Raw genomic sequence first — 14,409 nt, 5'->3', positions numbered from 1 at the left:
CAGTAAAACATTCCTTGTGCATCCTCTAATCCAGCATACCTTTAGTAATTAAATCACCATACAACGCCACTCGCAGGACTTTGGTTGCCTCTTTTATACCAACGTTATTTGTTTTCATCATTTTCACTCTTCCATACATTTCTTGAATTTTCTTAATTTCATTCCACATCCATTTTCATCTCTTGCCTCATCCTAACCAACTGAGCTTTCGAATCTTGCATCACATTTTCGCTGTCATTCATTCCTTCAGGCTTTTGAACCCTGAGTCACACCTTTGCTCTCATCCATTCTTTCGAACCTTGTGTCACACTTTCGCTTTCATTCATTCTCTCAATTTCATTGCCTTCCACCACATTCGCATTCCTTTCATCTTTCTCCATCAATTGCATCTCTGAGATCACTCATTCTCTTTTTCAAAACTTTTTTAACATTTTTTCATCTCTCTTTTACAATTTACAACATCCTTCTCTATCAGATGAACACTCATTCTCGCTACTAACACTTTTAATCATCAACATAGCACTCATCAAGTTCTCATTCAGCTCACACTTCGCACATACCCTCCTTTCATCCACTTTAAATATCCGATATTTATCTATGTCAGTGTTTCTCAAAGTGTGGTATGCATACCTCAGGGGTAATTGCAAGGTCTTCATGGAGTACGTGGCAATTTTCAACTATGCATCATTAATGCATGTTATCATTATTAAGAAAAAAAAATAATTATTTTAAACGCATATATTTCTCAATAAATTATATATTATGTATGAATTCTTCTATTCAAATTGTGATAACTGCTTCATTTGAATAGTTTGCAAATTCGCAGGTGATCAGTTGTGAATCTTCATTCAATTTTGTATATGAACATACATTGCGAGCCTGCATCACTGCTTCAGGCTTGCAATGTACGATGAAAGATGATTTATTGCGAAGAGCGATAGCGACTCAAAAAAGTAATTATGTGAATCATTAGTAGATGTAATTAAGGCAGGTAAGCAGATATTAATCAATGTGCTTCATTATTTGATCATATTACAAATTTGCTAGTTAATATAACGATTAATAGTTAATAAAAGATTAATATCACTGTAAAAGTAGTATAATAATAATTGCTGGACTAGTTGTTAGCATATCTGCTCTCCAGCCAAAAGGCTGCGGGTTCTAATCCCGCCATGGGCATGGATGTTTGTGATTATCTGTGAAAATACTAGTGGTGGTCAGCAGTAGATGGCGTTGGTGTAGATGATGAAGATAGTTGTGTTTGGTGGAGACGGAGAGTTGTAGAGTAGGTGCCCTCCTTCGACGAGTCTTTGGACTCCCTGAAGATGTTACTGTAAAGCTCGATGTAGCTTAGGAATACCAAAGCACTTTACATCGAGTTTTACTAAGGTCAAGTCTCATGAGAACTGTTACAAAAATAACCTTGTTTGTATCTATGTATTTTATTAATGTAAATAACCCTATGGGAATTGATTGTATTTACCGTTTTAACTAAAGTTTCTAGAATGTCAAAAACAAAGGCAATGCTTTGCCATCGGAACTTTGTATAATAGCTATATATAAGAGCACAAGAAAGTTGTTTACGATTAAGTGTGTGAGAAAGTTGTTTGTAAGCTCTGCACATGAACACCTTCAAAGCTAGTATCAAAGCGGTCTGCTAGTTTCAGGGAAATTTCCGCTGCCCGACAAGTCAAAAAAAAGAGCATACGGAGGAGATGAAAGAACAGGCCGGCCTTAACAAAAGGATCAAGGAGATCTGCCGATTTCTTGGGGGTTTACAACCCTTGGTGCAAGGTCCCGAGAAGGTGAAAATAAAAGAGGACTGAGCCGAACATCGTGGGCAGTTTCCGGCAGAGAACCAGAGGCAGTGAAGAGGAAGCAAGGTCCAGTTGCTGACAGAGAGGAGGCAAAGTGCTGTTACCAAAGAGAGCCAGAGGCAGAGAACCAGAAGCATACTGACCTAGAGAAACAGTCTTTATGGTGAACCCATGCCAGAGGGAAAAAATTGGGAAGTCAATCGAAGCCAAAAACTGCAGAACAATCTTCAAGCCTGTATGCTGAAACTTCTTGCCTGAGCTTTTGATTACCGGGAAAATTGCAGTCCAAGAACTGCTAATACTCCGATGAAATGCCCCCTGAGGCAAGGTCTAAGATGAAAGAAGAACCTTAGTAACTTTGATGAAAGACCTTTGGAAGGTGTTGTGATAACAAGCCTCCATAAGTGTGTTCCACCCTCTATTGTATATTCCTTTTGTAATCTAGGAGATATGTCATAGATGGATTGATAAGAAATAGAAATAAGAAATATCTATAATAGAGTCCTCTGATTTGTTGTTAACTGGAATATAAATTGTAAGATGACTTGCCATAGCTAGCTAATCTCTCTATGAGTAATTTAGTCTCGGTAGTTTGATTTTTTTAGCAGATAAGTAACAGAGTAATTATATATATTGTATAGTCATTTAATATTGAAAGTTTGTTTCTTTATACAAAAGGATAGGTAGAGAGAACAGTAACCTCCCTATTGCTTATTTAATGTAAATAAATGTATTTTTTTAAGCAGTCCTGGACAAGAAGCGGCAATACTAACAGGACATGGTGGGTTAGTGGACAACTCCAGTAATTCTATAAAATGCCACAGAAGTCATTGGACTTCTGTGGCATTTTAAGACTAAGGGTTTGTCAGATAAGTGTCGATGTGCTGACAGTAAAAAGAAAACACAATTGAAATCTGATGCCAAAGTACAAGAAAAAGGACTCATGCCGGCGCGGACGTCGCCCGGTCAAACAAGGTCCTCGTCCCCAATCGAGTAATCAGGGTTGGATCAAAAAATCAGTTACTGAAAACAAAGACAAAAAAATCAAACTCAGGCCTGTAAAGGATGGAATATCAATTGGCACATGGAATGTCCGTACACTCTGGGCAACTGGAAAATTGCAGTTGCTTCAAGAAGAAATTAAGAAATACAGATGTGATATATTGGGGATTTCAGAAATGAAATGGACATTGTCAGAAGAATCAAATGGTGGAAGAGTTCTCTGGTCAGGAAATGAAAGTAAGCATGAAGCAGGCATTGGTTTCCTGCTAAGTAACAAGGCCTGTCAGGCAATGATAGGATACAAACCAGTTAGTGAAAGAATAATGGTTGCAAGATTCAGTGCCCAGCCATTCAAATATATGCGCCCACTGCAGAGAGTGCAGATGTAAACATTGAGAGATTTTACAGGGATCTACAACTAGTAATTGATGAGGTGCCGAAGCAGGATATACTCATCATTGGAGGAGACTGCAATGCAAAGATTGGCAAAAATAACACAGGATGGGAAAAGGTTATGGGAAAATTTGGATATGGAGAAAGAAATGAACGTGGAGAGATGCTTCTGGAATTTGCCATGGATAACCACCTTATGATTTGCAATACCAAATTCCAACAAAAAGATTTTCGTAAATGGATGTGCGCTCCTTCGATGGCAAACACAGGAATATGATTGACTTGATATTAATAGACCAGAAATGGAGAACCTCGGTTCAACAGTGCAGATCATTCCAAGGAGTTGATATTGATTCAGACTATAGCTTAGTGATTGCGAATATAAGACTAAAACTGAAACAGAAGTACAAAGGAAAGTTCTAAAAAGCTAACGACATCTCAAAACAAAATGAAGACAGGCTAAGAAGAGCATATCAGAACATATCGGAAACTAAGCTTAAGACCCCAAGTGAAAAACAAACAAAATATAAATACAAGAGCAGAAAGACTGACTACAGTGCTAAAAAAAGCGGTAGAGGAAGTAATTCCTGAAAGAGAAAAGATCAACAAGAAATGGATAACTCAGAAATCCTAAAATTGGTACAAGAGAAAAGAGAACTGAAACTTAAAAGAGGCAGCAGATGAGTTATACCATCAAAAATGCAATGAAGTACAGAAAGCAGCAAGATCTGATAAAGCCAAATGGTTGGAGGACAAGTGCAAAGACATTGAACAGTACTATGAAGAACACAAAACTAGAGAGGTCTATAAACTTATAAGAAATGCTAATAGGAAGTGGCAAACAAGATCAGTAGCAGTCAAAGATGAAAATGGTAAAGTATTGATGGAAAAGACAGAAATCATACACAGATGGACAAGATATTGCAGCAAACTATATAAAAATCAACTAAATGATGCTGCAACAGAAGTAATCAAAGAACTAAAAGCAATCTCTCCACCAGCAGAGATCTTTGAAAATGACATATTGGAAGAGGAGGTGAATAAGGCTATAAAACATCTCGAGAATAACAAGAGTCCTGGAAATGACAACATAATAGGCGAGATGCTAAAATATGGGGTAGAATCAGTTGCAAAAGAAATACATAAGCTATGTAATGAAATATGGAGATCAGGGTATGTCCCCGAAGAGTGGAAAAAATCGGTCTTGGTTGTTCTTCATAAGAAAGGCAGTGCTTTAGAATGCACCAATTACAGAACTATTGCATTAATGAGTCATCTTGACAAAGTGCTGATGAAAATATTAACAGAACGCCTAGGAGGCACATCTTCTGGATGAGCAAGCCAGATTTCGACAAGATCGAAGTACAGTGCAACAAATACTCGCACTAAGCAGAGAAAGCTCAAAGAAAGAACAAAAAGGTATATTGCTCTTTCGTGGACTTCCAAAAAGCATTTGATAATATTGACCAAAATATAACACGGGCTGTCTTGGAATCCTATAGTGTTGACAATAAATTTATCCGCCTGCTGAAAGATATAAACAGCCAAGCACAAGCAAAAATCAGGATAGCAGGTGCCACTGGAGATTGGTTTGCCACTAGTCAAGGCACAAGACAAGGGGACCCAATATCACCAATCATCTTCATCACACATCTGGGAAGAACACTAGATAAGATTAAAGAAGAAGGTGGAGGCATGAGAATAAACTACCTCTGCTTTGCAGATGCTGATTGAAGAAGACGCAGCAAGGCTGGAACAGACATTGCAAACACTATACACAGAAGGAAAAAGATATGGACTAAATGTCAACTTTGAAAAAACTAAAACAATGATATTTGGACAACAGGAGTTACTGAACAGAGTTACGATAGACAGATTTCAACTGGGAAATGTGAAACACTTCACATAACTTGGATGCCACATGATGCATGACTTGGACCCCAAAAAAGAGATAAAAATTAGAATAGCCAGAGCAACAACTATTTTAAAAGCCATGGACAAAATATGGAAGTGCAGAGCTATAAAGATGCAAACTAAACTGCGCATTGTAGAAACCTGTATCTTCAGCAGCATGCTCTATGGATGTGAGGCCTGGGTACTCCTGAGAGAATCTGAAAAGAGGATATTGGCATTTGAGAGGAAGTGTTATAGAAAGAGCTTGAGAATAAGCTGGATACAGAAAGTGAACAATGAGGAAATCTACAGGCGAATACAACCAAAAGAAAACCTGATCCAGAAAATAATCAAAAGGAAACTACTTCTATTTGGCCATATATGTAGAATGAATGATGAGAGAAAATTAAAAATGTTGCTGTTTGGAATGATTGAAGGAAAAAACAGAAGAGGAAGACCAAACAGAGAATGGGGCGATGACATTGTCACATGGTGCAGAAACCTATACACAAATTGAGTCAGGCTGCACAAAACAGAATGCAATGGAAGAATCATATCAAGATGGCAGCAGACACTTACGGGCATTGGACCCATGGTTGTTGATGATGATGATGAAATGTATTTTAATTATATGTCAATAGGGTGCCACCTGATTGTTTATTTTACAATGCACTGTTCCTAAAAAAATTTATCGGACTTGTGAGCAGGAAACCAAGTGAGATAGCTGAAGCGTATAGTTAAGTGCAAATAGACCATGACTGTTTGTGTAAAGTTTTACTGAAGGAATTTTTGTTTGAGAAAGAGAGAGAGAAATCAATTGGCTGTATTACTGAGTTTTATGCCAATTAAAAGATATTGGTGGCACAATCTCAATAAAAATAAATTTTCTAGTATCCATGGGCATAAGACTCATAGTATGAAAGGTAGATAAACATAGTACGCAATAGTTTAAGCAAGAAAGGTTATGAGAAAGAAAGCACATTGCTAATTAGAATAACGGTATTTCAAAGTGCAGTATCCAAGCAGGCTTTATAAATAGTAAGAAATAATAGCACGCAAAGTTTACATTACGCAATAATAATAAATTGTAGCTGCCATAGCGCAATTGCAAGACCATGCATATTACTAAGTCTAGACATCGAAAGAGCTTTTTACACTGAGCCATAAATGCATCTTTGAAGTAATAAAAGAAATAAGATTTGGAGCAAACTTCAAGAACTGGTTAAAAATATTTTATGAAACTGCAGAAAGTCATATAATCATAAATAAAAAACTCTGCACCTGTCCAAATCAATTGTTCTGTACAACAAGGTGACCCTCTCTCTATGGCCCTCTTTGTATTAGAGCAATAAACAAATTCAAGGAACAAATATTCATGGAGAAAGCAAAGCAAAATTGTTAGCTTATGCCGATGACATAACACTCACTCTATAAAATGAAAAATCCATGCATGAAACAATAAGTTGGACTCATTTGCAAAGGCCTTAGCTCTTAGGGTGAATGTGGCGAAGTCTTGCTGTTTGGTGGTCAGCGATTGGAAAAAGGAACCTAAAATACTGGCAGGGTTGTTGAGAAAACACTACTTGCCAGTATTAGTAATAAAAATTGGAGGCCAAGACACATATGTAGATCAATGGAAAGAGTTGTATGAAGCGATGTTTAAAATAATAATAATGTGAAATAGACACCTTTCTATGAAAGGTAAAGCTAAGATTTGCAATATGTACTTAGCTTCTCGATTGTGGTACAAAATACATAACATTCCATACCACAGACAGTGGGCAGATAAAATTCATAGGCTCTATGCATCATACATATGGGTTTTATGTTTCAGTAAGGAAATACCATGAGTAGACATATTAATTAAAATTATAATAATGGGATTAACTCGTAAAATATAAATAGAATTTTTGCCTAAGTATCACAGGCATCTTCAGTACATGTAAAAGATAACTTACATTTCCAGAAGGTGCCACCTAAAAATGAAAAAACGAATTTATGATTTCCAAAATTAGTTTTATTTTTCAACATAATCTTCCTTAAGACTAATACATTTATTCCAGCGATGCTCCAGCACCATTATCCCATCCCTGTAGTGGTTCTCAGTAAGATCTGCAAAATACCCCTCTGCAGCTGCAATCACCTCTTGATTCGAATCAAAATGCAGACCAGTGAGGAAGAGTTTTAGATTTGGGAAGAGATAGAAGTCAGAGAGCTAAATCTAGGAAATAGGGTGGATATTCCACCAATTCATAGCACAGATCTCTTAATTTTCCAATTGCCAAAACACCTTTGTGGGAAGGTGCATTGTCCTGATGAAAGATGATTTTTTTTTCTTCTGCAAATCGGGTCTTTTCTCACAAATTTTTTCATCTAGTCTGGTTTAAAAATCGGAATAATGTTTTCCAGTTATTGCTTTACCCTTTTCAAGAAAATTAATAAACAAAATTCCTTTAGCATCCCAAAACACTGACCATAACCTTTCCTGCTGACGGAACCGATTTATCTTCTTTGGTGCTGAACAACTGACTTCTGTCCACTGTTTTGACTGCTATTTGGATTCTGATGAATCCAAGTCTCATCCTTAGTAATAAATCAATGCACAAAAGCAGTTTTATTGTTAAAACGCTCCAAGCATGGTTCAGAGATTTTAATGCCGGTTCGTTTTTGATCTGCTGTGAGCAAGGCGGCACCCATCTTGCGCAAAGCTTTTTCATTTGCAATTCTTCATGCAAAATATATCCTACACATTCTTTTGAAATGCCTATAGTCTCAACAATTTCACTCACTTTGACTCGCCAGTCATCCAATACCATATCATGCATATGATCAATGATTTCTAGTGTTGTTACACTTTTTGGACGTCCTTCATGTGGATCATCTTCAAGGCTGATATAGCCACGTTTCAACTCGACAGCCAATTTCTTAATTGTTGAAAATGAAGAAGAGTGCCCATAAACTTTTATGAACTTCGAATGAATTTCTTTTGGTGTTGAACCTTCTTTTACAAAGAATTTTATAACCACACGATACTCAATTTTATCTATTTCAAAGGATACAGACAACACTTTTGCTTCAGAAAGCTGTATAAAACAAACTACTTGATAGAATGACTTGCAATTTTGCATGGTTATGACAGATATATGTTATTATTATGCTATATATATATAATATATACTAATAGAACCAACTTTAGTGAATGACTTTCTTGTTCCAATGAACTCTATGTCTAGTGTGGATGGCATGTGCTGCATTTCCAGTCTGCTGAAGTTCAAGGTATTGAATATATATCTTGTGTTCTCTTGTTTCTCTGAAATAAATCTTCCTGTTTCTCTGAAATAAATAACCCACAAGAGCAAGGAATCTGGTAGACACCTGGATAACAGATGTGGAAGCTTTAAAGTACACAATGTCTAAATGTATTCCAAGGGTGAGAAGGTTAAATAAGGTGGATGTGAGATGGATGAATAAAGAGATTAAGCATGCGATATAGAGAAAAAGAGCATTGTGGAGGCAGCATAAGAGAAGTGGAAATAGCCAATTCCATGAGGTCTACAAAGACCAAGCAAGGAGGGTGACTTGGTTGGTGAGGATAGCTAACGAGCGGTATGAACAGCAGTTGGCTAATGAAGCCAAAACGAATCCTAAGGAGTTCTTTTGATATGTAGCCAGCAAAAGAAAGAATAATTATGGAAGGATGACATTTATTAGAGAAAATGGTACAAAGACAGCTGATGTAGAATGTGTGGTGGAGATACTTAATGAGCAGTTCATAAAAATCTTTCAATCTTGTGAATGTGACTTCATGGAGAGATTGAGAGCAGTTGATGATGGGGAGGAGAGACTGACTGTAAGTGAGCAAGAGGTGTATGGGGAGTTGATTAAACTAGATGTTAATAAGGCTGTAGGACTTGGTAATATATCACCATGTATTCTGAAAGAATGTGCCAGGGAGTTGACCCCTGCCTTGACATATTTTTTTAATATGAGTCTTGCACTCGGTCAAGTTCCTAAGGAGTGGAAGGAGGGCAAGATTGTGCCACTTCATAAAGGAGGTGATCGAACTCAAGCATCAAACTGTAGGCCTATCTGTGTGTCAGATGTTGTGGTCAAGTTGTTGGAGAAGCTTGTGAGACCTAGGGGTCCAGAGTTGGGTTGACAACAATGATATTATCTTTGACGGACAGCATGGATTTACTAAAGGGAGGTCATGTTTTAGTAATCTACTTATTACAATAAAGTGACTGCTTCCTGGGACAGAGGAAAAGGATACACAGTAATATACTTGGATTTTGCACAGGCTTTTGATAGAGAACCTCATTTAGGCTGACAGTCAAACTAGAGCAGATGGGGTTGGATATTAAATTGGTGCATTGGATTGGAGACTGGCTATCTGATAGGTATCAACATGTTGTGTATGGGGGAATGATATCCAGGAAAAGGAAAGTCACTAGTGGAGTGCCTCAGGGGTCTGTTTTAGAGCCATTACTGTTTAAGTTGTATATAATGACATTGATGAAGATTTGAATGGGAATATTCAGTTGCTTGCAGATGACGCAAAGTTAGGAGGAACCATGAAGAGCAGTGAAGATGTTATAGCCTTACAAGAAGACTTGAATAAATTGAGTGATTGGGCATGGAAATGGGGATGTGAGTTCAATGTTGCAAAATGTAAGGTTTTAAAATTTGGAAAACAAAGATGAGATGCAGAATTTATGCTTGGTGAGGAATAATAGATCTGGGGGGGGATGATAGTGGATAAGGATCTGAAATTTAGGGGAAGGGACAGCCAAAATTGTGAAAACAACACAAAGGTTTCTGGGAATGATGCGGTGGACACTGACGTGTAGAAGTAGGGAGATTCTTGTTCTGTTGTATAAGGCTTTGATTAGGCCACACGTGAACTATTATACCCAGATTTGGTCACCTGGTTTTCAGAAAGATGAAGAGATGTTGGAAAGGGTCCAAAGGTGACTAACTAAGGTAGTTTCTGACCTCTGGAATGTCGCATATGAGGAAAGATTGAGGAGATGCAATTTGCAGAGTCTGGTGGACAGGAGGAAGAGGGGGAGATATGATAGAGACCTACAAGTTGGTAAGGGGTTGTTATAGGATCAATGCTGGAGAAGTTCTACAGAAAATAGTGAGAGATTGGGGGAGAACCAGAGGTCATCCCTGGAAACTGTATAAAGAGGGTGTGAGTAGGGGAGTGAGAGGCAGGTTTTTTCCTGCAGAGTTGTAAATGATTGGAATACCTTTCCTGAGAGTGTGGTGTCTGCAAAGAGTTTGAATGTGTTCAAGGTATGGTATGATGAGCTGTGGGTGAGATAAAAGAACCATCCAGATGAGTCTTTGACTCCATGAGGTGTTGGGGTAGTAATAATAATAATAGTAATGGTAATATATTTGTAAATAATATTTCTGTCAAATATATGTGTATTTGTAAACTTAAATGAACAAATTAAAGTATCATTGACGTGTTCTCCATATATCAGGCTAAGAAAAACCCTAGAGAGTTTTTTTAGATATGTAGCAAGTAGAAGGAAGAATGATCATGGAAAGATGATGTTAAGGGATGAAAGTGGTAGAATGGTAACTGCTGCAGAAGGCATGGTTAAGTCATTCAGTGATCAATTTATAAGTGTGTTTCATCCTGATCAGGGTGGAATCATAAGGAACTTAAGTGTAGAGGATAGCTTAATTGTGAGTGAGCAGTAGGTATTTGAGTAAATAAATAACCTTGATGTTAATAAGGCTATAGGATTTGATAAAATATCACCACGCATCTTAAAGGAATGTTCCAGGGAACTGACAGAAGCATTGGCATGCCTGTTTTACCCTCCTTCCAAGAGAGTGGAAGAAGGGTAAAATTGTTCCACTGCATAAAAGCAGTGGAACAATTTTATAATTAACAGATATACAGATTGGCCTATAATTTGAGGCTGTAGCTTCAAATTATAGGCCAATCTGTATATCTGGAGTTGTGGTGAAGGTCCTGGAGACATTGGTGAGAAGTAGGATACAGAAATGGGTTGATAACAGCAGTATTCTCTGTGGTTATCAGCACGGGTTTGTTAAGGGGAAATCATGTTTCACTAACTTATTTATGTACTATAACAAGGTGACAAATACCTTGGATAGAGGAGATGCATATACAGTAGTGTACTTGGATTTTGCAAAGGTTTTTGGTAGACTGCCACATGACAAGCTCTTAAATAAGAGATGGAATTGGATAATAGACTTCTGTGTTGGATCAGTGACTGGCTGTCAGGTATCAGAGAGTTGTATATGGTGGTGCAGTATCTCGAAAGACAAAGGTCACCAGTGGTGTGCCATAGGGGTCAGTTGTGGGGCCATTGTTGTTAAATTTGTATGTTAATAATATTGAGTTTGGTTTAACTAGCGATATCCAGCTGTTTGCAGATGATGCAAAACTGGGGAGAGCAATGCACAGTCAGGCTGATGTTAATGCCTTACAAGAGGACTTGAATAGATTGCATGAATGGGCAGGTAAGTTGAACTGTCAGTTGAATGTTGCCAAGTGTAAGGTTTTGAGATTTGGTAAGCAACGATGGGATGCCAAGTATACACTTGGTGGGGAAACTTTAACAGAAGTAGAGGAGATGAGAGATCTGGGAGTGATGGTGGACAAGGACATGAAATTCAGGGGTCACATTGCACAAGTTATGAAGACATCACATCGAATAATGGTGATGATGTGGAGAACCCTGACATGCAGAAATAGAGAGGTTATGATTCCATTGTATAAAGCCTTGATCAGGCCTCATATGGATTATTGTGCACAGATTTGGTCGCTGGGTTTTCATAGTGACGAGGATATGTTGGAAAGGGTACAGAGAAAGATTCACAAAGGTGGTCTTTGGAACGTGGAGCACGAGAACAGATTGAGAGAATGTAAGTTGCAGAGCCTCGTGAATAGGAGGAAGGGGGGGGATATGATTGAGACATATAAACTGGTCAGGGGTTGTTATCAGGTAGACATGGAAGAGATTTTTCATAGAATTGGAGAAGGAAGTAAAACAAGAGGCCATTGCTGGAAGCTGTGTAAGGAGGGTGTGAGCAAAGGAGTGAGAAGCAGGTTCTTTGCATGGAGAGTGGTGAGTGGAATGCATTGCCTGAGTGTGTTGTGGATGTGGACACATTGAATCAGCTTAAGATGCGGTTGGATGAGCATTGTATGCGATAGTGAGTACCTCACACGATGAGTCTCTGACTCCATGGAGGTTGGGTGTTGATAATAATAATAATAATTTAAGAATATTTATTCTGATTAGAATTTGTAAAAAAGTTAACATTTAATTAGAAAATTAATGAAGTTTTTCCAAAATTAATTATTTTAGAAAATGTGAACATGAAAGAAAAAAAAAAAGATATGCATGTGTGTTTGAGGGGTATACCACTGATATCCAGTAGTTAATTATTTTAGAAAACTATGGTTCTCAAATTTGGTCTCCAGGATTTGAAGGGGATAAATTAACTGTGGAAAGGGTACAGAGGCAGATAACAAAGATGGTTTCAGGACTGTACAATGTCAGTTACGAGGATTGACTGAAGGAATGTGGACTGCAGAGTTTGGTAAATAGAAGATGAAGAGGTGATATGATCGAGACTTTTAAACTGTTGAGAGGTAGTTATAGGGTAGACATTGGGAAGTTCTTTCGCTTGGTGGAACAGAGGGAAGGAGCGATGACAAGGGGGCCCATCCTTGGAGGGTTATGAAAAGAAACTGTGAGCAAGAGGGTGAGGAGTGGTTTCTTTGCATGGAGGGTGATTGCACCATGGAATGCATTCCCTGACAGAGTGGTTAGAGCAAGAACAGTCAATGAGTTCATGGAGTGGTATGATGTGTTTCCTAAGAACACCTTCCACGATGAGTCTTTTGACTATATGGAGGCCTGGACAATAATAATAATAATTTCTTTATACCAAATTTTACTTTATTTTAATGAGAAGAATGTCAATGCCAGATTAGTGGGAGCCAGACCTAGAAATGATACCAAGGTTGAAGTAATGCACAAGTGATATTTTCATATATGAGTAGCCAAAAAGTGTCACACCTTATTGCTAAAATACTCTGGATTAGAGATAGATGTTGGAAATTTTTCCACTTGGTTATAAAATTAAAGATGGCAATAAATTATATACATATCCATAAGGATATTTGCTTTGCATTATGGGATACTAAGACAAGTGATGTGAAGTCATTAGCCTCTATATATGAGTTGCCCAGTCTTGAAGTTACTTCAGGCGCAAACTATTTGCTTACACTTGGATGAGGATTAAACCAAGAATATAATTTCTTGGCATCTTTAATTTATAGTATAACCAAGTGGAAAAACTTCCAACACACACACACACACAGTAACATTGCATGTATTTGAGACTTTTAAAGAACAATTTGAAAGAAAATTTCAAACTTCAAAAAAAAAAAAAAAAACCATCTTCTCAGTTTAAGAAATAACCTTATTAACCTCGCTAATCACAAAGATGGTGTTACTTTATTTGTCAAGTCAAATGGAGAGAATCCATGGGATGTTCTGAGGAAAGCATTAAGTTGTTGTTCATAAAGACAAGCTTATGAAGGACTGAAACACAAACCATGTTTGATTTCTTTACTAGTAGCACTGCTAGTATGAATTTCTTTTTTGATCCAGTGACTGACATCCATTGGAAATGTCCACTCATACTTCAATAATTATCATTCCTTCTCAATCTGAACATTGAGTCTAGAAATAGAATGTAAATGTAGAATTTTGCCTTTCTTTTATTTTAAGTTACATTTAAAGGATCAGAATGCAAATGATGCTCAAAATATGTCAGAAATAAGTACTCTGTTGTCTCAAAAAAAGGAATAACATCATAACATTTCACTGGTATTTTTATATGTTGGAAGTTTGTTTTTTTTTCCACTTGGTTAGGCTATAATAAATTTACTTTAATCCTTTATCCAAGTGTAAGCAAACAAAGTTTGCACCTGAAGTATCTTCAGGACTAAGGCAATTCATGGTAAAGGTGGACCAAGCTCTCATCACTCCTTGTCTCAGTATCTCCCATAATGCAAAGCACATCCCCTTGCAGTCATATATATTAAGGGAAGGGCCACCACCGAGACCGGTTTCAACCTTTATTGAGTTGCCTCAGTCCTGAAGATACTTCAGGCACAAACTTTATTTGCTTACACTTGGATAAAGGATTAAACTAAATTTATTATAGTCTAACCAAGTGTGTAAAAAAAAAAAAAAAAAAATTCCAACATCTTTCACTAAATCCAGAGTAATTCAAT

The sequence above is a fragment of the Typopeltis vanoorti genome, chromosome 1 (assembly GCF_054136105.1).
Source record: "Typopeltis vanoorti isolate ZY-2024b chromosome 1, IOZ_Tvanoo_1.0, whole genome shotgun sequence".
Classification (NCBI taxonomy): Eukaryota; Metazoa; Arthropoda; class Arachnida; order Uropygi; family Thelyphonidae; genus Typopeltis; species Typopeltis vanoorti.
Note: the sequence above shows the minus strand (reverse complement) of the source record.